The sequence below is a fragment of the Ranitomeya variabilis genome, chromosome 1 (assembly GCF_051348905.1).
Source record: "Ranitomeya variabilis isolate aRanVar5 chromosome 1, aRanVar5.hap1, whole genome shotgun sequence".
Classification (NCBI taxonomy): domain Eukaryota; kingdom Metazoa; phylum Chordata; class Amphibia; order Anura; family Dendrobatidae; genus Ranitomeya; species Ranitomeya variabilis.
The window spans coordinates 673,990,711-674,015,560 of NC_135232.1; the positions used below are offsets into that span (position 1 = coordinate 673,990,711).

At 47.1% G+C, this 24,850-nt stretch overlaps 1 long non-coding RNA gene across 1 annotated transcript; it reads left to right on the forward strand.

Annotated features, from left to right (window-relative positions):
* The first annotated feature begins 1,110 nt into the window (after nucleotides 1-1,110).
* Nucleotides 1,111-24,266, forward strand: LOC143816700 (uncharacterized). Its single transcript, XR_013223985.1, has 2 exons — nucleotides 1,111-1,600; nucleotides 24,133-24,266. It is a non-coding gene; the product is annotated as an uncharacterized LOC143816700 (long non-coding RNA).
* The last annotated feature ends 584 nt before the right edge of the window (nucleotides 24,267-24,850 follow it).

Consider the following 24,850-nt stretch of genomic DNA (forward strand, 5'->3'; position numbering starts at 1 on the left):
GCGCGGCCCTGCGCTTAGTAACCCGATGTTTACCCTGGTTACCAGAGTAAAACATCGCTGGTATCGTTGCTTTTGGTGTCAAACACGACGATACACGCCGGTCTGATGACCAAATAAAGTTCTGAACTTTGTTCAACGACCAGCGATATCACAGCAGGATCCTGATCGCTGCTGCGTGTCAAACTAAACGATATCGCTATCCAGGACGCTGCAACGCCACGGATCGCTAGCGATGTCGTTTAGTGTGAAGGTACCTTTAGAGTTGTATACTTAAAGCCTTTTTAAAGGCCCCGTCTCACATAGCGAGATCGCTAGCGAGATCGCTGCTGAGTCACAAGTTTTGTGACGCAACAGCGACCTCCATAGCGATCTCGCTATGTGTGACACGTACCAGCGATCAGGCCCCTGCTGCGAGATCGCTGGTCGTGTCGGAATGGCCTGGACCTTTTTTTGGTCGTTGAGGCCCCGCTGACATTGCTGAATCGGTGTGTGTGACACCGATCCAGCGATGTCTTCACTGGTAACCAGGGTAAACATCGGGTTACTAAGCGCAGGGCCGCGCTTAGTAACCCGATGTTTACCCTGGTTACCAAAAAAAACAAACACTACATACTCGCCTTTCGGTGTCCAGGTCCCTTGCCGTCTGCTTCCTGCTCTCACTGACTCCCGGCCGTACAGTGAGAAGTGAGAGCACAGCAGTGACGTCACCGCTGCGCTCTGCTCTCAGTGTGCGGCGGCTCAGTCAGAGCAGGAAGCAGACGGCAAGGGACCTGGACACCGAAAGGCGAGTATGTAGTGTTTGTTTTTTTTGGTAACCAGGGTAAACATCGGGTTACTAAGCGCGGCCCTGCGCTTAGTAACCCGATGTTTACCCTGGTTACCGGGTGCTGCAGGGGGACTTCGGCATCGTTGAAGACAGTTTCAACGATGCCGAAGTCGTTCCCCTGATCGTTGGTCGCTGGAGAGAGCGGTCTGTGTGACAGCTCCCCAGCGACCACACAGCGACTTACCAACGATCACGGCCAGGTCGTATCGCTGGTCGTGATCGTTGGTAAATCGTTACGTGAGACGGGGCCTTTAGCTGGATCACCTCCTGTATATCCCCAGACCCTTGATTTTATCTCATTTATCTTACATGGGCTTATTGACTTGCAGAGCAGACAATGCCACATTTCAGCACACCTGATCAAACACTACTACCATCACCTCTAATGAGAAAAATAAACTTTTGGACTCCTGTGAGGATTCTTCTACTACAGAGGTGTGAAGGTGTCACCTCCTGAGAATTGAGGTCTGCATTCACAAATGTTTCTTTTTAGGGTTCAGTCAGACGACCGTATAACTCGGACCGAGGTCAGAATGCAGTGGACGGACTGGCCGACCGCTCTCCAGACCCCAGCTTCGTGTATTTCTATGCAGCTGTCATGCTCTTGTCGGGAGGGCTGCCTGAGCTGCAGCAGTTTCCAGTGTCAAACAGAAGTGTTCATCTTCGGGTACAGTGCACACTGAACAGCCTGCAGCTTCCACATGGAAGAAGTCCAAAACGCAAAACATGCTTCGGGGCGACGTCACAAACATACACCTGGTCTTTCCCACATGGGTAAGCACTACATTGCACTTTAGCATGCTTTAGGACTATGAATTGAGTCTCCTTGTCTATTCACATAGCTCGTGTTTTTTACTTTAAAGCTGGACTTGTATGTGAGAACACGGTTTCTTTACTTGAATGCCACTTTGTGGCTGCATCACATTGCTGTCCATTTAAGTATTACACTCTTCCTCTAGATTAGTATTTGTTCTCTTGCATACCAGGTTTTTCTAGTGAAATACCATCTGATTGATTGCTCTTTGTTCCTTTTTAAGCATATTGGTTAAATATATTATCACCCATGGTGACGTACATTTTGTGCCCTCACCACGTACCCATCAGTATTTGTCCATTATCTATTTTTTAACAATGAGAAAATAAAGATTATATTTGTATTATTATCATGAGTGTTATTCTAGTGTTACTCCTTTCTGGGGCTCATTGCTTCAATTCTTTGTAGGCACTATTTATCTAAGGAGTTGCCCTGTTCCCATTGGGATTATGATAATCATACGTACCCATTGTGTCAGTTTTGTAAACATATCTAGTTGGTTGTGCAGCGCCCCAGAGTCCTGGTCGTTGCAGTATTGTCGCTCTTCCACCAGGGGGAGTGATGGTACGTCTGATGGCACTAAAGGAGTTCACCTGACCAGGTATCACAGTCACACACTACACTTCACACTCTGGCCACCAGGGGGAGCAAAAGGTTCTATCTATTAGGCCACTCCTCACACTCGGGTAAAACTGGGGGTCGGATAGGAAGATAGAGAGAAAGCTACCTGGGTTCGACTCAGAGAAGACCTGTCAGGCAGACAGGGAGAGAAGGAGGAACATCTGAGCTGCAGACAGAGGTCTGTCATGATCTCAATGGCAAGAGATCATAGCATAAGCATATATAGGAACTAGCTCTTGGAAGATGGGAACTGAGCTGACCATGAACTAAACCTAACACACAACTAGCAGTGGCCGGGTAGCATGCCTACGTTGATTCTAGATGCCCAGCACCAGCCGGAGGACTAAATAATGCTAGTAGAGGAAAATATTAGTCCTAGCTCACCTCTAGAGAAATACCCCAAAAGGAGACAGAGGCCCCCCACATGTATTGGCGGTGAATTAAGATGAAATAACAAACGTAGTATGAAAATAGGTTTAGCAAATTTGAGGTCCACTTACTACATAGCAGAAGACAGAAAGGACACTTTCATGGTCAGCTGAAAAACCCTAATCAAAACACCATCCAGAAATTACTTTAAAACTCTGGCATTAACTCATAACACCAGAGTGGCAATTCCTGTTCACAAGAGCTTTCCAGACACAGTAACGAAACTACAGCTGTGAACTGGAACCAAAATGCAAAAACAAACATGGACAAGAGTCCAACTTATCTAGTAGTTGTCTAGGAGCAGGAACAAGCACAGAGAGGCTTCTGATAACATTGTTGACCGGCAAGCAACTAACAGAGCAGCAAGGTTATATAGCGACTCCCACATCTTGATGGGAACAGGTGAACAGAGAAAATGAAGACACCAGTTCAATTCCACCAGTAGCCACCGGGGGAGCCCAGAATCCAAATTCACAACAGTACCCCCCCCTCAAGGAGGGGGCACCGAACCCTCACCAGAACCACCAGGGCGATCAGGATGGACCCTATGAAAGGCACGAACCAGATCAGAGGCATGAACATCAGATGCATTCACCCAAGAATTATCCTCCTGGCCGTATCCCTTCCACTTGACCAGATACTGGAGTCTCCGTCTGGAAACACGAGAGTCTAAGATTTTCTCCACAACGTACTCCAACTCACCCTCAACCAACACCGGAGCAGGAGGCTCAACGGAAGGCACAACCGGTACCTCATACCTGCGCAATAATGACCGATGAAAAACGTTATGAATAGAAAAGGATGCAGGGAGGTCCAAACGGAAGGAAACAGGGTTAAGAATCTCCAATATCTTATACGGGCCGATGAACCGAGGCTTAAACTTAGGAGAAGAGACCCTCATAGGGACAAAACGAGAAGACAACCACACCAAATCCCCAACACAAAGCCGAGGACCAACACGACGGTGGCGGTTGGCAAAAAGCTGAGTCTTCTCCTGGGACAACCTCAAATTGTCCACCACCTGCCCCCAGATCTGATGCAATCTCTCCACCACAGCATCCACTCCAGGACAATCCGAAGATTCCACCTGACCAGAGGAAAATCGAGGATGAAACCCCGAATTACAGAAAAACGGGGACACCAAAGTGGCAGAGCTGGCCCGATTATTGAGAGCGAACTCCGCCAATGGCAAAAAAGCAACCCAATCATCCTGGTCAGCAGACACAAAACACCTCAGATATGTCTCCAGGGTCTGATTAATCCGCTCGGTCTGGCCATTCGTCTGAGGATGGAAAGCGGACGAAAAAGATAAATCTATGCCCATCCTAGCACAGAATGCCCGCCAAAATCTAGACACGAATTGGGTCCCTCTGTCAGAAACGATATTCTCAGGAATACCATGCAAACGAACAACATTTTGAAAAAACAGAGGAACCAACTCGGAAGAAGAAGGCAACTTGGGCAGAGGAACCAAATGGACCATCTTAGAGAAACGGTCACACACCACCCAGATGACAGACATCTTCTGAAAAACAGGCAGATCTGAAATAAAATCCATCGAGATGTGCGTCCAAGGCCTCTTAGGAATAGGCAAGGGCAACAACAATCCACTAGCCCGAGAACAACAAGGCTTGGCCCGAGCACAAACGTCACAAGACTGCACAAAGCCTCGCACATCTCGTGACAGGGAAGGCCACCAGAAGGACCTTGCCACCAAATCCCTGGTACCAAAAATGCCAGGATGACCTGCCAACGCAGAAGAATGAACCTCAGAGATGACTCTACTGGTCCAATCATCAGGAACAAACAGTTTATCAGGTGGGCAACGATCAGGTCTATCCGCCTGAAACTCCTGCAAGGCCCGCCGCAGGTCTGGAGAAACGGCTGACAATACCACTCCATCCTTAAGGATACCTGTGGGCTCAGAGTTACCAGGTGAGTCAGGCTCAAAACTCCTAGAAAGGGCATCCGCCTTAACATTCTTAGAACCCGGTAGGTATGACACCACAAAATTAAACCGAGAGAAAAATAATGACCAGCGCGCCTGTCTAGGATTCAGGCGCCTGGCGGTCTCAAGATAAATCAAATTTTTGTGGTCAGTCAATACCACCACCTGATGTCTGGCCCCCTCAAGCCAATGGCGCCACTCCTCAAAAGCCCACTTCATGGCCAAAAGCTCCCGATTCCCAACATCATAATTCCGCTCAGCGGGCGAAAATTTACGGGAAAAGAAGGCACAAGGCCTCATCACGGAGCAGTCAGAACTTTTCTGCGACAACACTGCCCCAGCTCCGATCTCAGAAGCGTCGACCTCAACCTGAAAAGGTAGAGCAACATCAGGCTGACGCAACACAGGGGCAGAGGAAAAACGGCGCTTAAGCTCCCGAAAGGCCTCCACAGCATCAGGGGACCAATCAGCAACATCAGCACCCTTCTTAGTCAAATCGGTCAATGGCTTAGCAATATCCGAAAAACCAGCAATAAATCGACGATAAAAGTTAGCAAAGCCCAAAAATTTCTGAAGACTCTTAAGAGAAGAGGGCTGCGTCCAATCACAAATAGCTTGAACCTTGACAGGATCCATTTCAATGGAAGAGGGGGAAAAAATATATCCCAAAAAGGAAATCCTCTGTACCCCAAAAACACACTTAGAACCCTTCACACACAAAGAATTAGACCACAAAACCTTAAAAACCCTCCTGACTTGCTGGACATGAGAGTCCCAGTCATCCGAAAAAATCAGAATATCATCCAGATACACAATCATAAATTTATCCAAATAATCGCGAAAAATATCATGCATAAAGGACTGGAAAACTGACGGAGCATTAGAAAGACCAAAAGGCATCACTAAATACTCAAAGTGGCCCTCGGGCGTATTAAATGCGGTTTTCCACTCATCCCCCTGCCTGATTCGCACCAAATTATACGCCCCACGAAGGTCAATCTTAGAGAACCACTTGGCCCCCTTTATGCGAGCAAACAAATCAGTCAGCAACGGCAATGGGTATTGATATTTAACAGTGATTTTATTCAAAAGCCGATAATCAATACATGGTCTCAAAGAGCCGTCTTTTTTTGACACAAAGAAAAAACCGGCTCCTAAGGGAGATGACGATGGACGAATATGTCCCTTTTCCAAGGACTCCTTTATATATTCTCGCATAGCAGCATGTTCAGGCACAGACAGATTAAATAAACGACCCTTTGGGTATTTACTACCCGGGATTAAATCTATGGCACAATCGCACTCTCGGTGCGGAGGTAACGAACCAAGCTTGGATTCTTCAAAGACGTCACGATAGTCAGACAGGAACTCAGGAATTTCAGAGGGAATAGATGATGAAATGGAAACCACAGGTACATCCCCATGAGCCCCCTTACATCCCCAGCTCAACACAGACATAGCTCTCCAGTCAAGGACTGGGTTGTGAGATTGCAGCCAAGGCAATCCTAGCACCAAATCATCATGTAGATTATACAGCACCAGAAAGCGAATAATCTCCTGGTGACCCGGATTAATACGCATAGTTACTTGTGTCCAGTATTGTGGTTTATTATTAGCCAATGGGGTGGAGTCAATCCCCTTCAGAGGAATAGGAGTCTCCAAAGGCTCTAAATCATACCCACAGCGTTTGGCAAAGGACCAATCCATAAGACTCAAAGCGGCGCCAGAGTCGACATAGGCGTCCGTGGTAATAGATGACAAAGAGCAAATCAGGGTCACAGATAGAATAAACTTAGACGGTAAGGTGCAAATGGAAACAGATTTACCAAGTTTTTTAGTGCGCTTAGAGCATGCTGATATAACATGAGTAGAATCACCACAATAGAAACACAACCCATTTTTCCGTCTAAAATTCTGCCGCTCGCTTCGGGACAGAATTCTATCACACTGCATACTCTCTGGCGATTTCTCAGTGGACACCGCCAGATGGTGCACTGGTTTGCGCTCCCGCAAACGCCTATCGATCTGAATAGCCATTGTCATGGACTCATTCAGACCCGCAGGCACAGGGAACCCCACCATAACATCCTTAATGGCATCAGAGAGACCCTCTCTGAAAGTCGCCGCCAGGGCGCACTCATTCCACTGAGTAAGCACAGACCATTTACGGAATCTTTGGCAGTAAATTTCCGCTTCATCTTGCCCCTGAGATAGGGACATCAAAGTTTTTTCTGCCTGAAGCTCCAAATGAGGTTCGTCATAAAGCAACCCCAAGGCCAGAAAAAACGCATCCACATTGAGCAACGCAGGATCCCCTGGTGTCAATGAAAAAGCCCAGTCTTGAGGGTCGCCCCGGAGCAAGGAAATCACAATCCTGACCTGCTGTGCAGGGTCTCCGGCAGAGCGAGATTTCAGGGACAAAAATAATTTGCAATTATTTCGAAAATTCTGAAACCCAGATCTATTCCCCGAGAAAAATTCCGGCAAAGGAATTCTCGGCTCAGATACAGGTGCATGACAAACAAAATCTTGCAAATTTTGTACCTTCGTGGCGAGATTATTCAAACCTGCAGTTACACTCTGAAGATCCATTACAAACAGGTGGACACAGAGCCATTCAAAGGAGAGAAAAAAAAAAAAAAAAAAAAATTTCAGCAGACTACTTATTTCTCTCCTTTCTCAGCCAAGGATTTTAACCCTTTAGTGGGCCGGTCAAACTGTCATGATCTCAATGGCAAGAGATCATAGCATAAGCATATATAGGAACTAGCTCTTGGAAGATGGGAACTGAGCTGACCATGAACTAAACCTAACACACAACTAGCAGTGGCCGGGTAGCATGCCTACGTTGATTCTAGATGCCCAGCACCAGCCGGAGGACTAAATAATGCTAGTAGAGGAAAATATTAGTCCTAGCTCACCTCTAGAGAAATACCCCAAAAGGAGACAGAGGCCCCCCACATGTATTGGCGGTGAATTAAGATGAAATAACAAACGTAGTATGAAAATAGGTTTAGCAAATTTGAGGTCCACTTACTACATAGCAGAAGACAGAAAGGACACTTTCATGGTCAGCTGAAAAACCCTAATCAAAACACCATCCAGAAATTACTTTAAAACTCTGGCATTAACTCATAACACCAGAGTGGCAATTCCTGTTCACAAGAGCTTTCCAGACACAGTAACGAAACTACAGCTGTGAACTGGAACCAAAATGCAAAAACAAACATGGACAAGAGTCCAACTTATCTAGTAGTTGTCTAGGAGCAGGAACAAGCACAGAGAGGCTTCTGATAACATTGTTGACCGGCAAGCAACTAACAGAGCAGCAAGGTTATATAGCGACTCCCACATCTTGATGGGAACAGGTGAACAGAGAAGATGAAAACACCAGTTCAATTCCACCAGTAGCCACCGGGGGAGCCCAGAATCCAAATTCACAACAGAGGTCCCTGTCAGGGGTGGGATCCTGGCAGAGACTTAGCGAGAGATAGAACGTTACGGAGCTGCGCCTGCACCTCATTGCGGCAGCATCCTAAGAAAGGACAAGAAGCGAAGTATATTGTGGAGAAGTGAGAAACGAGATCACAGCACAAGGAGATAACACCAGGAGGAGTCTTGCCTTAAGACCGGCAACATCCTTCTGAGGTGCGTAGCCGGTGGCCGGAACACCGAGGGAGTAATAGGCTCTACGCATTACTTCAAACTACGGCAGGACAGTTAATTCCAAGTTGGCTGCCCAACCTTTAACCTAATGAAGACAACGGAGGCAAATTGTGAGAGAGGGGCGTCTCTAGGGTCCCTATAAAATAGCTCCAGGCCTACCCCGTCATACGGGTCGTCCTATCCATACCATCTGGGGGACGGAGAGAGAGAATATCAGAAACATACACGACAGTTGTGAGGACTATCCCGTGGTGCTCAGCAGGGAAGTACTACAACACACAGGCGCTAGTAGGAAGGCTACTGATTTCCACCTGCAAAGGGAACTCTGGATGTGCCTTTGGACCGGCCGGATTCAGCCAGCCCTGTTAGCAGTGCTCTGGATTGCGGACGCTGAAGTCTACAGTAAAAGGTAAAGAGACTGCAACCCTGTGTCCTCGTTATTTACTGCGACCTACACCATCATCATCTACCTTACTGGGAAGCCCTGGGGACATACTTCACCTGTGGGAAGGTATTCCATCTAGCTGCCATAACTGTTATGATCCTGGTGGTAAGGACCACAAAACTGACCTGATAGGTAAACCAGAAAATAAGACAAGCTCTGGGAATGTGGGAACTATACTGACCGCAACTCTGAACCTATCGACACACACTAAAGGCAGCCGTGGAGCGTACCTGAAAACCTAGACGCCTCTTCACAGCCTGAGAAACTAGCTACCCCTAGAGAGAAATTAAGCCTCACTTGCCTCAGAGAAATTACCCCAAAGTTTTAGACAGCCCCCCACAAATAATAACGGTGAGTTAAGGGGAAAACACAAACGTAGGAGTGAAAACAGGTTTTAGCAAATGAGGCCCGCTAACTCTAAATAGACAGAAGATAGCAAAGAATCTGTGCAGTCAGTATAAAATACTATCAAAATTATCCACGCAGAGAATACAAAAAAAAACCCACACCAACTCACGATGTGAGGGGCGCAACTCCGCACCCCAGAGCTTCCAGCGAGCGAGGAAATCACATATAAGCAAGCTGGACTGAACTCATAATATACTGAGAAACATTTTCAAGGAAATAATGAGCAAACATGAACTAGCAAAACTTAGCTTCTCCAGAAGGAGACAGGTCACAAGGGAAGTCCAAGAGAGATCTGAACCAGTACTGAATACAACGACAGCAGGCAACAAGTAAAGGTCCAGGTGGAGTTAAATAGGAGCCAGACTAGCAGAAAACGAGGCAGCTGAGCCCAGCTAGACACCAGCCGTATAGCTCAAAGCCACCAGAGGGAGCCCAAGAAGAGAACTCACACAGTACCACTCATGACCACAGGAGGGAGCCCAAGAACGGAATTCACAACACATAACATCACCCTAGCGGACCCCTAAGCAGCGTCGGTCACCCTGACCGAACACCACAGGTGGCGTCACAAACACTTGACAAACTACATCCTTTAATTGGGCGCCCCTTAGCAGGGCCACGGACCGGGTCAGGCCACCGTGACATCCCCAGAACCGAGACAGAGGGACCCGGTACCGAGTACCCCACTGCCCTGTGCTTGGGGGCGATCCAGTTGTCTGCAACTTCAACACAGACTGCTCAGCTTTCCTAGCTGACCCATGAAGTCTCCATTCAGAGAGAGACCCTGGCACATCTCTCTATCAGCTATAGATCACATTTTGGCTGGTCCCTCACCAGCAGCACACTCGATCCTGCTTCATCCAGCAGAATGACACACACCTATTGAACACAGACGCTGGTTCAAGTAAAAAGCTAGGCAGGTGTATCTAATGAAACCCTGCAGAGCTAGGACCTAACCCTGTCCTGACTGGCTCTGCTAACACACACACACACACACACACACACATATATATATATATATATATATATATATATATATATATATATATATATATATATATACGCACACTGCTCACCAAAAAAAGGGAACACTTAAACTACAGAATATAACTCCAAGTAAATCAAACTTCTATGAAATCAAACTCTCCACTTAGGAAGCAATACTGTTTGACAATCAATTTCACATGCTGTTGTGCAAATGGATTAGACAACAGATGGAAATTATTGGCAATTATCAAGGCACACTCAATAAAGGAGTGGTTCTACAGGTGGGGACCACAGACCGCATCTCAGTACCAATGCTTTCTGGCTGATGTTTTTGTCACTTTTGAATGTTGGTTGTGCTTTCACACTCGTGGTAGCATGACACGGACTCTACAACCCACACAAGTGGCTTAGGTAGTGCAGCTCATCCAGGATGGCACATCAATGCGAGCTGTGGCAAGAAGGTTTGCTGTGTCTGTCAGCGTAGTGTCCAGAGGCAGGAGGTGCTAATAGAAGACAGGCCAGTACACCAGGAGATGTGTAGGGAGTGGTAGGAGGGCAACAACCCAGCAGCAGGACCGCTACCTCAGCCTTTGTGCAAGGAGGAACAGGAGGAGCACTGCCAGAGCCCTGCAAAATGACCATGTGTCTGCACAAACTGTTAGAAACCGACTCCATGAGGATGGTCTGAGTGCCTGACGTCCACAGATGGGGGTTGTGCTCACAGCCCAACACCGTGCAGGACGCTTGGCATTTGCCAGAGAACACCAGGATTGGCAAATTCGCCACTGGCGCCCTGTGCTCTTCACAGATGAAAGCAGGTTCACACTGAGCACATTTGACAGACGTGACAGAGTCTGGAGATGCCGTGGAGAGCGATCTGCTGCCTGCAACATCCTTCAGCATGACCGGTTTGGCAGTGGGTCAGTAATGGTGTGGGGCCGCACAGCCCTCCATGTTCTCGCCAGAGGTAGCCTGACTGCCATTAGGTACTGAGATGAGATCCTCAGACCCCTTGTGAGACCATATGCTGGTGCGGTTGGCCCTGGGTTCCTCCTAATGCAGGACAATGCCAGACCTCATGTGGCTGGAGTGTGTCAGCAGTTCCTGCAAGATGAAGGCATTGAAGCTATGGACTAGCCCGCCCATTCCCCAGACCTGAATCCGATTGAACACATCTGGGATATCATGTCTCGCACCATCCACCAACGTCACGTGGCATCACAGACTGTCCAGGAGTTGGCGGATGCTTTAGTCCAGGTCTGGGAGGAGATCCCTCAGGAGACCATCCATCGCCTCATCAGGAGCTTTCCCAGGCGTTGTAGGGAGGTCATACAGGTACGTGGAGGCCACACATACTGCTGAGCATCATTTCCTTGTCTTGAGGCATTTCCACTGAAGTTGGATCAGCGTGTAACTTCATTTTCCACTTTGATTTTGAGCATCATTCCAACTACAGACCTCTGTGGGATATCAGTTGTGATTTATGTTGATCATTTTTAGGTTTTATTGTATATTTGAGGCTATTGAGGTTTACTTAGACCGTGAGTGCCGGATGTGTGAAGTTGGCCTGACTTGACGTGTTCCTCCAAGGTTGAGGACCAAAAACTGCAATTATAACACCAATGTAATTTTTGCTGGAATATTGAAAATCACATGTAATTCCCCACCATAGGGCTAAAATAAAATATTGTGCTATAATGCGCGTATACTTGGCAATGTATGTGTAGTATGTCGGGTGTATAATCTGTATATCGGGTGTATGTCATGTATATACAACATACTGTATATCGGGTGTGTATAATGTGGATATAATATATTAAATGTGTATCATACGTATAATATATATTGGGTGTGGATAATATATTTTGAGTGTATATACTACATATGTCGGGTGTACAGTATATGGTATAAGTATAATGTATGTATAATATGTAGTGTGTGTAATGTATCCATAATATGTGGGGTGTATAATGTGTGTATAATATGTTGGTGTGTACAATGTATGTATAATATGTGGGATATATAATGTATGTACAGTGAAGGAAATAATTTTTTGATCCCTTGCTGATTTTTTAAATTTGCCCACTGTCAAAGATATAAACAGTCTATAATTTTAAGGGTAGGTTAATTTTGCTGTGAGAAATAAGTATTTGATCCCCTGCCAACCAGTAAGAGTTCTGGCTCCTACAGTTAGACGCTCCTAATCAACTTTTTAGGCTGGGTTCACATTACGTTATAGGCGTCCAATAGACGGACTACGTTACACAGCGGCATAACGCGGTGTAACGTAGTCCGTTAACGCCGCCATTAAGTCCTATGTCAGACGCATCTCTAGCGCACGCCCACAATGGGCGTGTGCGCTAGCGATGTGCTGTCATTGAGTGACGGACCCTGGGACTCGGGCTGCAGCATTTCCTGGTCCGTCACTGCTAGCGCAGATAGAGCATCTGCCTATCTGCGCTAGCGCGATGACATATCGGCACTTGCGTTTACAGTAGCCCGTTAACGCATGTGTTGAACGGGCTGCTGTTAACGCAATGTGAACCTAGCTGTCAGGACTCTGAACATTTTGATTACCTTTTGTGCATTACTGCCCTTTTCCAAGATGGCGTCTTTGGTCTCATGTGCACTGTGTCTTCCTGCTATATAACTCCACCCCAGCCTTTAGTCTGTGCTAGAGTATTCTGCCTTGCATCCAGCTCCTGACTACTCCCTGGCTTTGCACCTGCACCTGCACCTGCTCCTGTGAACCTGTGTGGAGATCCTGCTACTCAGCTCTGAGTTTCTGCTGCATACATCGGTTTCCAGTATTTCCTCCATCTGGCTGCTTGTGTTTGTTTCCATCTGCATTTGCTGGACATGTAAGCTGTTGCTGCTTTGCTTAAATCTGAGACTTTTACCCAGGCCTCCCTGGTTGTGCTAAGATATTATTTGAACTGCCTTATAAGCATATCTATCTGTGTTTGGACTACCAAGGACTTATTCGTGTCAAGTATCCTCAAGAATAATTGTGCTTCATAGACTTTATGCGTGATTGCATTTTCCTCTGAAGTTCCCTATAGACTGCTAAGCTGTGTTTACTATTTACACCAAGTGTTGTGGACTTGAGTTTCTCTCTGCACCTGTTTGAATCACCGTGTGATAATATAGACTTTACCACTTATAAAACTGTGTCCTGTAGTTGTCTTGTTCCATGCAAAGAGTCTCCTGAGTTATCCCTTACAATCTTTACAGGATACTCTAGCCTCAAAAGTGGAGACTGCTGGAACAATGACTGCAGAAAGCAGACTAGAGCAGGTGTTCTCCATAATTAGATCACTGCAGAAAGATGTGGAGGGTCTGCAAAAGAAGTTTGGAAGCTTTGAACACAATCAACAAGTGTTTGGACAAACTTTGCAGGACTTAAGCACCTGCATGGCAGCCCAGAAAAACAAACTTGCTGGCATAGAATCCCAGTATGGATGGGCTTTTCAGGACATAAGCACGCAAATGGCTGCACAAACGACTTTACCATCTGGGCAACTGCCACCAGCTAGCCCACCTAAGTTGCCCCCATTCAGATTTAATGGTGATCGCGACAAATTTCGTGGCTTTCTGAATCAATGTATGCTATATTTTGATGTGCATGCTGACCGTTTTTCTAATGATAGATCCAAAGTATTGTGTGTAATAATGCTGCTGACCGCACGAGTGCTCGCCTGGGCGAATCTGATGATTGAGTCTCGTGACCCACGGTTAAATAATTTGGATGATTTTTTGGCCGCTATGGCATTAATGTTTGATGACCCTAATCGCCGTGCAACCGCTGAATCTGCTTTATTGTCTTTACACCAGGCTAAACGTTCTGTTATTGAGTATGCTACTGAATTCAGGAGATTAGCGGTAGATACTAATTGGGACAGTTATGCACAATTACCTATTTTTAAAAGGGGTCTGTCTAGCATTGTAAAGGATGAATTAGCTCGCTCTGAATCACCACAAGAGCTAGAAACATTTATACAGCATTGTGTGCGCATTGACATTCGCCTTACTGAGCGTAGGCAGGAGAAGTTTGCTGCATATAACCGTATTTCTAACTTTTCCCTTCCTTCCAAAGAGCCTGCAGGTAAAACATCTCGAGAGGTAGAGGAGGTGCCCATGCAAATTGATTCTGTTCAGAGGCGCGAGAGTAATGAGCGCTGGGAGCATCGCCTTCATGAAAGTCTATGTTTCTACTGCGGCCAGTCTGACTACTTTCTAATCAACTGTCCCAAGCGGCCTAACAAGGTGCTAGCAGCAGTAGGGGAGTATGACAACTATGATGATGAATTTGACATCTCTGAATGTAGCCTGCCTTTAAACGCTGTATTCCATTCACTTTCTATGACTTCACCAGCCAAGGAGCTAAATGAAAAGAACTCTCACTGTTCTCTCCCAATTAAGATCCTGTGTACAGGACAGTGGATTTCCAGTGAAGCTATGATTGACTCTGGTGCAGGTGGCAATTTTATGGATATCGCATTTGCCAAGGAACATGGTATTGAAATTCAGCAAAGAGCCTCTCCAATTACCATGGAAACAGTGGATGGGTCACCTTTAATCTCCGGGCCTGTGGATCAGGAGACCGCACCCCTTGAGATTTTGTTGGAGCCTAATCATCAAGAGCAACTCTCTTTCTTGTTAATTTCTTCCCCTCATTTTCCTGTGATTTTAGGCATCCCTTGGCTGCGTTCTCAGAATCCAACTATCAACTGGGAGACCAAGGAGATTATCTTTCCAACAAGGAGCAACTCAGCATTAACTGAAGCTGTCCCCGAGTCCACAGTTACGGAACCACTGGTACAGGTATTTACTTTACCTTCAGCATATAAAGAGTTCTCTGACATCTGTGACAAGAAGAATGCAGATCAGCTTCCTCCACACAAGCATTATGACTGTCCCATTGAGTTGCTTTCTGGAGCAGCTATTCCTTTTGGTAACGTATATCCTTTGGCGGCACCTGAGCTTCAATCCTTAAAGGAGTATATTGATGAAAATCTGGCCAAAGGCTTCATACGTCCTTCTTCCTCACCAGCAGGGGCACCTATATTTTTTGTAAAGAAGAAGGATGGGTCCCTGAGACCCTGTGTGGACTATCGAGAGCTCAATAAGGTAACTGTACGGAATCGTTACCCTTTGCCTCTGATTCCCGAATTACTGGAAAGAGTCCGCCATGCTAAGGTGTTCTCTAACTGGATCTTCGTGGGGCTTATAATTTGGTGCGTATTCGTCCAGGGGATGAGTGGAAGACAGCATTCCGATGCCGGTATGGACACTTTGAATATCTCGTGATGCCCTTCGGGCTTTGTAATGCCCCTGCAACGTTTCAACACCTTGCTAATGACATTTTCAGAGATTTGTTAGACCAGTTTGTGGTGATCTATTTGAACGATATTCTAATCTTTTCTGACTCTCTACAGGAACATGAAGAACATGTCAAAGTTGTTTTAAGACGTCTGAAAGAGAACCATCTGTATATCAAGCCGGAGAAATGCGAGTTCCATCGTTCTGAGATACAGTTCTTAGGTTATATCATCTCTCCCCAGGGGCTGAACATGGAATCTGGTAAGATTCAGGCTATCCTTGACTGGCCGGTACCCAAGAATGTAAAGGAGGTGCAACGTTTTATTGGTTTTGCAAATTTCTACAGACGTTTTATTCGAAATTTTTCTGATATTGTCCCATTACTTCTTTGACAAAGAAGGAAAAGCCCTTTAAGTGGTCATCACAGGCTCAAGAAGCTTTTGATCGGCTTAAGATCTGTTTCAACTCAGCACCGCTGTTGATACACCCAGATCCAACACTTTCTTTCATTGTGGAGGTGGATGCTTCTGATAATGCCTTGGGGGCTATTCTCTCCCAAAGAACTGGAGAGAAGGGTCTGCTACATCCTTGTGCTTTCTTTTCCCGTAGACTAACCTCAGCAGAGAAGAATTACGATGTGGGAGACAAGGAATTGCTGGCTATTATTGCGGCTTTCAAGGAATGGAGGCATCATCTGCAAGGAGCTGCACAACAGATGGTAGTGCTTACTGACCATCGCAATTTAGAGTTCCTCAGATCCGCTAGATGTCTTTCTCCTCGTCAGGCTCGTTGGAATTTATTTTTAAATCAATTTTATTTTGTTATCTTGTACCGTCCAGGTTCTCGTAATGGGAAGGCTGATGCTTTGTCCCGAATCCATGCTGCGGATTCCGTACCTAGAGCCCCGTCCAAGACCATTCTATCTGATGCCAATTTCATCGGAGTTATCCACGATCAGGACTTGTGGAAGAAGTGCAGGGAGGCTTATGATGGTGATGTATTTCTGGCCAACCTACCTGTTGATATTAATCTTGTCTTTAAGGGTGGCATGTGGTTCAGAGATCGACGTATCTACGTCCCTGAGGCTGTCCGTCTGCAGATCCTCAAGTTGGTACATGACTCCAAGTTGGCTGGTCACAGGGGGGTACAGAAGACACAAGAGTTCCTAAGCCGATTTTTCTGGTGGCCAACTTGCCTGAAGGATACTAAGGACTATGTTCTCTCTTGCGAGGTATGTGCTAGTTACAAGACTCCTCGTGTGGCACCTACGGGTCTCCTGCAACCATTACCTGTTCCGTCCTGACCTTGGGGGTCTATATCAATGGACTTTATTGTGGAGCTGCCTACATCGGGGGGCATGAATACGATCATGGTAGTAGTTGATCACCTGACTAAAGCCGCTCATTTTGTTCCATGCACCAGCCACCCCTCAGCTAAGGATACAGTGAACTTGGTTATTCAGAATGTCTTCCGGCTGCATGGGGTCCCGGATGAGATCATCTCTGACTGTGGAGTACAGTTCACTTCAAGATTCTGGAAGGGGTTTTGCTCTGCACTCAATATTTATCATACCGCTGCTGCCACCTCCTCGCTCGCTCCCGGCCTCTGCTTCTCGTGCGCGCGCGCATACCAGGTTCAGTGCTGCGCGTGTGCACTTCTGATCTTCTGTTGGCGCTCCTCTTCATCTCCTCTATGGTCCTGGAGGACTAGTACCTGGAAGTCGATCCTCCTTATTGTCCTCTCTATGGTTCTGGAGGTCTGTTACCCGGAAGTGCTACCCTGCCTTTAGGTATTTAAACTGCTTCCTGCCGTCCCTCTGTGCCTGGTTATCATTTGTTCCTTCAGGTGTTCCTGGCCGCTCTTAGTCTCTGTGAAGTTCGTTTTCCCTCTGACTTTGGGTTTATCCTGTCTTTCCTGTATCCTGCTAGCCTCTGCGTCTCCTCAGTTCCTCCGCCAGTCCCTGTACTGCTGCAGTTTACCCATCAGTCCTGTTTTACCCATCAGTCCTGTTTCTCTGCAGTACTCACCTATCCTGTGGTCCTACTATCTCTGCCTCTTCTTGGTCTTCTCCCATCCTGGTCCTCCAGCTTCCGTGGCGATAGTCCCTCACGGGCCTGCCCCTAACTCTCCCTGTATAGGGGGTGGTCTATCTGGTCAGCTCGTCCGTGAGGGGTTCGTCGTCGCGGTCTAGAGGGTCCATTCTCCATTTTCCCTCTTTGAATCGTCACACTTAAATAGGACTGCACTCGGGTGACATCTGAGAGCAGCCTGATTCTTACAGCATAACAATATTAATGTCTGTCTCTCTTCCGCTTACCATCCCCAGACAAATGGTCAGACTGAGCATACCAACCAGACGTTGGAACAATATCTAAGATGCTATGTTAGCCATCTCCAAGATGATTGGTTGGAATAACTGCCGAATTTTCAATGCCCAACAGAAGATCTCTCGTTTTTATCAAAGATTCCCTGAGAAACCAGGTCCAGGATCGTCCTGAGGCCGCTTCTAAGGAGGGAGTAATGTCAGGACTCTGAACATTTTGATTACCTTTTGTGCATTACTGCCCTTTTCCAAGATGGCGTCTTTGGTCTCATGTGCACTGTGTCTTCTTGCTATATAACTCCACCCCAGCCTTTAGTCTGTGCTAGAGTATTCTGCCTTGCATCCAGCTCCTGATGACTCCCTGACTTTGCACCTGCACCTGCACCTGCTCCTGCTCCTGTGAACCTGTGTGGAGATCCTGCTACTCAGCTGTGAGTTTCTGCTGCATACATCGGTTTCCAGTATTTCCTCCATCTGGCTGCTTGTGTTTGTTTCCATCTGCATTTGCTGGACATGTAAGCTGTTGCTGCTCTGCTTAAATCTGAGACTTTTACCCAGGCCTCCCTGGTTGTGCTAATGTAGCGCCCCCACTGCCGCAGGGCCGAGGGGTACCCGGTACCGGGCCTCTGAGTCTCTGCTCTGGGGTTGTCACGGTGGCTAGGCCCGGTCCATGACCCTGCTGAGGGGCGTACAGTGAAAGATATGATGGATGACGGTGGTGGTGAGGCTGTGATGGTGCGGTGCAGTTGTGGGGTGCGAGTCGCGGTAAATAACGAGGACACCAGGTTGCAGTCTCTTTACCTCTTTACTGAAGATCTCTGGGTCCTCAGTCCAGAATACGCTTCACCAGGCTGCGCAAGTCCGGCCGGTCCAATGGCACCTCCAGAGTTCTCTTCACAGGTGGAAATCTGTGCCTTCCTTCTAGCGCTAGGTGTTGCGGTCCTTCCCTGCTGTGCTTACAGAAAGTCCCCACAACTGTTGTGTCTGTTTCTTAAGTTCCCTCACAACTCGATTAGATGATGTTCTGCTAATCCTCCGTCCCTCCCTGCTGTTCTGGTTGGGACGGCACCCGTTTGACGGGTAGGCTCGGAGCTCTTCCGGGACCCTAGAGTCGCCCCTCTCCACAAGTTGCCCCCCAAGACTGCATAGGTGATTTAAGTGAGACAGCCCGCCTTAGACTGACTGTCCTGCCGCTGTTTAGAGTATTGCTTGAAGCTGAATATTGTAATACTCTCTCGGCGTTCCGGCCACCGGTTGTGCGCCTCAGTAGGATGTTGCCTCGGTCTTACAGCACGACTCCTACTGGTATTCTCCTTATTGCTTTGATCTCGTTTCTCACTCAGCACAATCTATCTCGCTTCTGATCCTTCCTTGGGCACCGCCGTTATCCTGAGCAGGCACGGTCCCGTTACGTTCGCTCAAGTTGCCAAGCCTCTGTCAGGATCCCACCCCTGACAGAGACCCTACTGTATCTTCCCCCACAACACCCTCTGCCACAAGGTGTTGCCTGGTTCCAACCCAGTCAGCTTTCTCTACTAACTTCCTGCCTGACCCCCAGTTTACCCACTATGGTGGGGAGTGGCCTAGTGAATAGAACCCTTAGCTCCCCCCCGGAGGCCCGACTGTGAAATGTATTGGTGTCTGTGATACCTGATCAGATGAACTCCTTCAGTGCCATCAGACGTACCATAGCTCCCCTTAGTGGCGGAGCCACAGTACTGCAACGACCAGGACTCTGGGGCGCTGCACTCTCCCCCGGTTAAATCCAGTACTCCGGGACTGGGAAGAAAACAACAATACAAGTTAGCAAAAAGACATACAATTTTGTTGAGTGCAATAACAATAAGTATATTTAAACAGAGCTTCCCTTTATGGGAGGTGAGGACGCTTGAACGTTACAAACATGGTTAAATATCATAGCAACATGCTATAAATAACTTTTCTTACCCAACCGGGTATTCTACTAGTACCAACTTTTGAACAATAACTTAACATTGCCTTTAAGGATGTACACTCTGAATCCGCTAAAGACCTTCTTATAATCACATTATAAGGCAATTTAACTTTTACATTCTCCTTCTTCAAATCTGCAGGACCGCCTGTCCTAACGGCACCAGACCTACTGCCTCTCCTTTCTTACAGGACCGCTCCTTTCAGCCCGAGCCTTCTGTCTTTTCAACTACTATACACAGTATAGAACATAACATTACTTTCAGTTTAAGAGCACCGAGCCATCTCTACATGACTCCTAGGAGGACTCAGGGTTCACCTTCTATCCTCGTTGTCTATCAACATTATCAAACATTTTTTTATAGAACATCAAACCTTCTCATTATTTTCTTACTGACATGTACGCTGGTCACTACGTCTACCCCTATGGGCCCACTGCATCCCTCCTCTAGCTTTCACTTTCTTTCAGGGAACATCATCAGTATTTCTCTACAATTAACTAGTTGGATACATATAACTTTCTCACATAAACATTATCATCACGTTCTCTTTATCAAAACATTATTGCTATCTCTTAGTCTTAAAGCAATACCATTCTTTAAGTGCAACACATGAACATCCCCTTTAAGAGGGGACCAAGTCTCTATGAGGTAGCATATCTTCTCAAGCTACCAGTCCGTACTCAGCAAAGGTTCCAGTGTGGTATCTTCACAAAGAGTCCTTTTTGAAGTAAAACCAGTAAGGAGCACCTTTAATAAGGTGCAAACTATTTACAAGTAGTTTGTATCATGCATTGTTCATGATCCAGCAGTTCTTTCAGTGATGAATAAACAGGAAACAAAACAAAAAAGAACAGAAGAAGGGATCCCGGGTAAACAAAGGGATCCCTTTAAGAATAACCCAGGTCGGGTTTAAAGTAGCAAAAAGCAGGGAAACAAACAGTTAACTATGTACAGTTTCAGGTTTTCGAGGTTTAGTTGGACGGCTTCCAGGGCTGCACCTGGCACTTAACCCCTCTTGGCCCGGGAAGGGTGAAGTCCAGGGTTGCACCCAGTGCTAGACAAACGCCGTTAATCCATCTTTCATGTACGGTTAGGTCATGCACAGCGATGGAGGTCTGCGCAGCTTGAGTAGGGGCATTTACTACAGCAGAGGTAGCGGCTGCTGCAAGATCAGTCACTGGAATGGAGTCAGCAGCTGTGGCACTAGCAGTTGCGGGAGTGGGGTCAGTCATCAGGGCAGGGTCGTCCTTCATACCTGCTTCAGATGCGGTCCCTCCAGTGCCGGTCTGCTCCGTCTCCGCTGGGGTCTGGAACGCTGGTTGCAGGGCCTTGCGCTGCGGCGTTGTCATCTCCGTTTGCAGCATCTCGCTTTCCGGCAGGGCCTTGCTTTCCAGCTTCGGAGCGCTGGACCCCCTTTCCTGCTCCGGACCAAGCGAGGCTGCCGACAGGCGTCTGGCGAGGCTTCCCGATGAGGGTCTTCTTCCACCCGGCCTCAGTTCAGTGCTCAGCTGCGTCTGCAGGAGTTGGTGGATCAGCTCGTCCGCTCCGGTCTGCAGGAGGTCAGCATCAACTGTGGAGGTCTGGCTGCGGTGCCTCTCCGGGTAGCTGGGGGAGTCCTCGGCTCCGACCCCACGCTCCGGCTCCACGCGGCTGGCCATGGCGTCCTCCATGTCGCGGACTTCTTCTTCCTGGTTCTTTTCCCGCTCTCTCCTTCGTGGGCGGTTTCGTTTTCTCTGTCTCTGCCCACCATTGAGGATCAGGAGGCGGATCTCGGCTGCTGACGGGCACGTCCTCACGGGGCCGAGATATTTAGACTGGGCGGCCATTGTCTTTCGCGCTCTTCAGCTTGTTCACGCCCACTTCCACGCCCTTCTTCTTCTCCTGCGCTCTCCTTAGCGCTGTAATGGCGGCGGTTTTGGCGCGAACTTTTGGCGGCAAGTGACAACACACAGCCCTTGCAATAAAGTACAGTCCAAGCACAATAAATCACAGTTCCAAGGCACACATGACCTGATTCTTCAGGCTTAAGTAGATCCTGTTCGTGACGCCAAGATGGAGCGCCCCCACACCGCCGCTGGGCCGAGGGGTACCCGGTACCGGGCCGCAGAGTCTCTGTTCTGGGGGGTTGTCACGGTGACTAGACCCGGTCCGTGGCCCTGCCGGTCAGTGGGGAACGTCCGGTGCAATGAGTGATGATAATGGTGGTGGTGAGGCTGCGATGGTGCGGTGCAGTTGTGGGGTGCGAGTCGCGGTAAATAACGAGGACACCAGGTTGCAGTCTCTTTACCTCTTTACTGAAGATCTCTGGGTCCTCAGTCCAGAATACGCTTCACCAGGCTGCGCAAGTCCGGCCGGTCCAATGGCACCTCCAGAGTTCTCTTCACAGGTGGAAATCTGTGCCTTCCTTCTAGCGCTAGGTGTTGCGGTCCTTCCCTGCTGTGCTTACAGAAAGTCCCAACTGTTGTGTCTGTTTCTTAAGTTCCCTCACAACTCGATTAGATGATGTTCTGCTAATCCTCCGTCCCTCCCTGCTGTTCTGGTTGGGACGGCACCCGTTTGACGGGTAGGCTCGGAGCTCTTCCGGGACCCTAGAGTCGCCCCTCTCCACAAGTTGCCCCCCAAGACTGCATAGGTGATTTAAGTGAGACAGCCCGCCTTAGACTGACTGTCCTGCCGCTGTTTAGAGTATTGCTTGAAGCTGAATATTGTAATACTCTCTCGGCGTTCCGGCCACCGGTTGTGCGCCTCAGTAGGATGTTGCCTCGGTCTTACAGCACGACTCCTACTGGTATTCTCCTTATTGCTTTGATCTCGTTTCTCACTCAGCACAATCTATCTCGCTTCTGATCCTTCCTTGGGCACCGCCGCTATCCTGAGCAGGCACGGTCCCGTTACGTTCGCTCAAGTTGCCAAGCCTCTGTCAGGATCCCACCCCTGACAGAGACCCTACTGTATCTTCCCCCACAACACCCTCTGCCACAAGGTGTTGCCTGGTTCCAACCCAGTCAGCTTTCTCTACTAACTTCCTGCCTGACCCCCAGTTTACCCACTATGGTGGGGAGTGGCCTAGTGAATAGAACCCTTAGCTCCCCCCCGGAGGCCCGACTGTGAAATGTATTGGTGTCTGTGATACCTGATCAGATGAACTCCTTCAGTGCCATCAGACGTACCATAGCTCCCCTTAGTGGCGGAGCCACAGTACTGCAACGACCAGGACTCTGGGGCGCTGCACTAAGATATATTATTTGAATTGCTTTATAAGCATATCTATCTGTGTTTGGACTACCAAGGACTTATTCGTGTCAAGTATCCTCAAGAATAATTGTGCTTCATAGACTTTCTGCGTGATTGCATTTTCCTCTGAAGTTCCCTATAGACTGCTAAGCTGCGTTTAATATTTACACCAAGTGTTGTGGACTTGAGTTTCTCTCCACACCTGTTTGAATCACCGTGTGATAATATAGACTTTACCACTTATAAAACTGAGTCCTGTAGTTGTCTTGTTCCATGCAAAGAGTCTCCTGAGTTATCCCTTATAATCTTTACACTAGCCTTATCTGCATTAAAGACAGCTGTCTTACATAGTCACCTTTATAAAAGACTCCTGTCCACAGACTCAATTATTCAGTCAGACTCTAACCTCTACAACATGGGCAAGACCAAAGAGCTTTCTAAGGATATCAGGGTCAAGATAATAGACTTTTTTTTTTCATACTGAGCCACTATCCTTTATTACAGAATATACAATGGGTTATCCTATTTACCCTAACCGCTACACCAGACTACATTAACCCGGTCTGTTTATCAGACCCATGGCACTGGTAACTTTCCCTGTGCTAGGACACGTGGTTCCCTAAACAAGCAGCATAAAGGTACAATCGATACAAAACCTTATGGCCACTACAATGCATGAAATCAAATTTACTACATACTGTACTACTACCTTGTGTGACAGAACATATACAGGTTATTTTATTAACCCTTCCCTCAACCCTCCAGATATCTGGTGAGTGACTACCCACACCCATCTCCTATTATGCTGGATCTTTTTGAAGAACACTGATCTTCTTGCTCTATTCTTTGCTATACTGGTAGAAATACCTCCTATTTTGACTTCCGTGGGACACCGTTGTATCCTTTATATTTCATTGCTATGCTAGAAGCTCTTCTAAAAATCTAGCTAAAAGATTGATCAAGATGCGATGTTGTTTATAGCCGTGAATATTTTCTCCCTGGCTGTATTAGGGCTCATACTGTATGGAAGATTGGACGTTCTACTATTGTCCATACAATGATGACAACCAATTTTTATGTTCGTCACCACCACTTTATTTTGATGTTGTTGCATTTGCCACTACTTTGACACATATTTATTTTGTATATCTCCATAGTTTCTGATGAAGGTCTATACCCAGACCGAAAATGTTTAATTGATCCTGGGAAGAAGCAACCGTGAAACGCGCGTCGGGGTCCGGAGGCTCAGCCTGTCACTTGACAGTGTACCGCTTGGTGGACACGTACCTAGGTAATATGTGGAGGAATGGGTACTTTGCTGTTTTTGTGTGCGTGGATATATGAAGGGACGCTGCAACTGCAGGGGCTGTGTGTTTTTCTATTGATGGCAGAACCGTGCCCCTAGTACTTGTTTGGGAGTTGTGGATATGTTTCTATGTCTCCTACATTTGTCATACCAGTAACACAGATGGATATATTTGCAAATACTGGATTATTTTTTGATTGATAATATGCAATATTTTGCTGATTGTGCATGTACCCTAGCATTACTAAAAGACTCTATTTCATACCATGGATACATTTTATCATTTAGGAATCTTGTATCTCCCTATATTATGCTGGCCTCTGTTTGCTTGATCTGAGGCACAAATCTGTTTTATTTGTCTTGCAGTATATATTGATGTTGAATAAATTTATTGTTTTAAATATTGTGGTTAAAAAACACTTCTTGATCCTAATATGGTTAACTACATTAGGATCTATATGTTTCATACTGGTTATGGAGTGTTGCCTATCCTCGTGTAGGATTTATGGGCATGGGTAGTGTGCTTATTATTGATTATAATATATGTATAATATGTGGTGGTATAATGT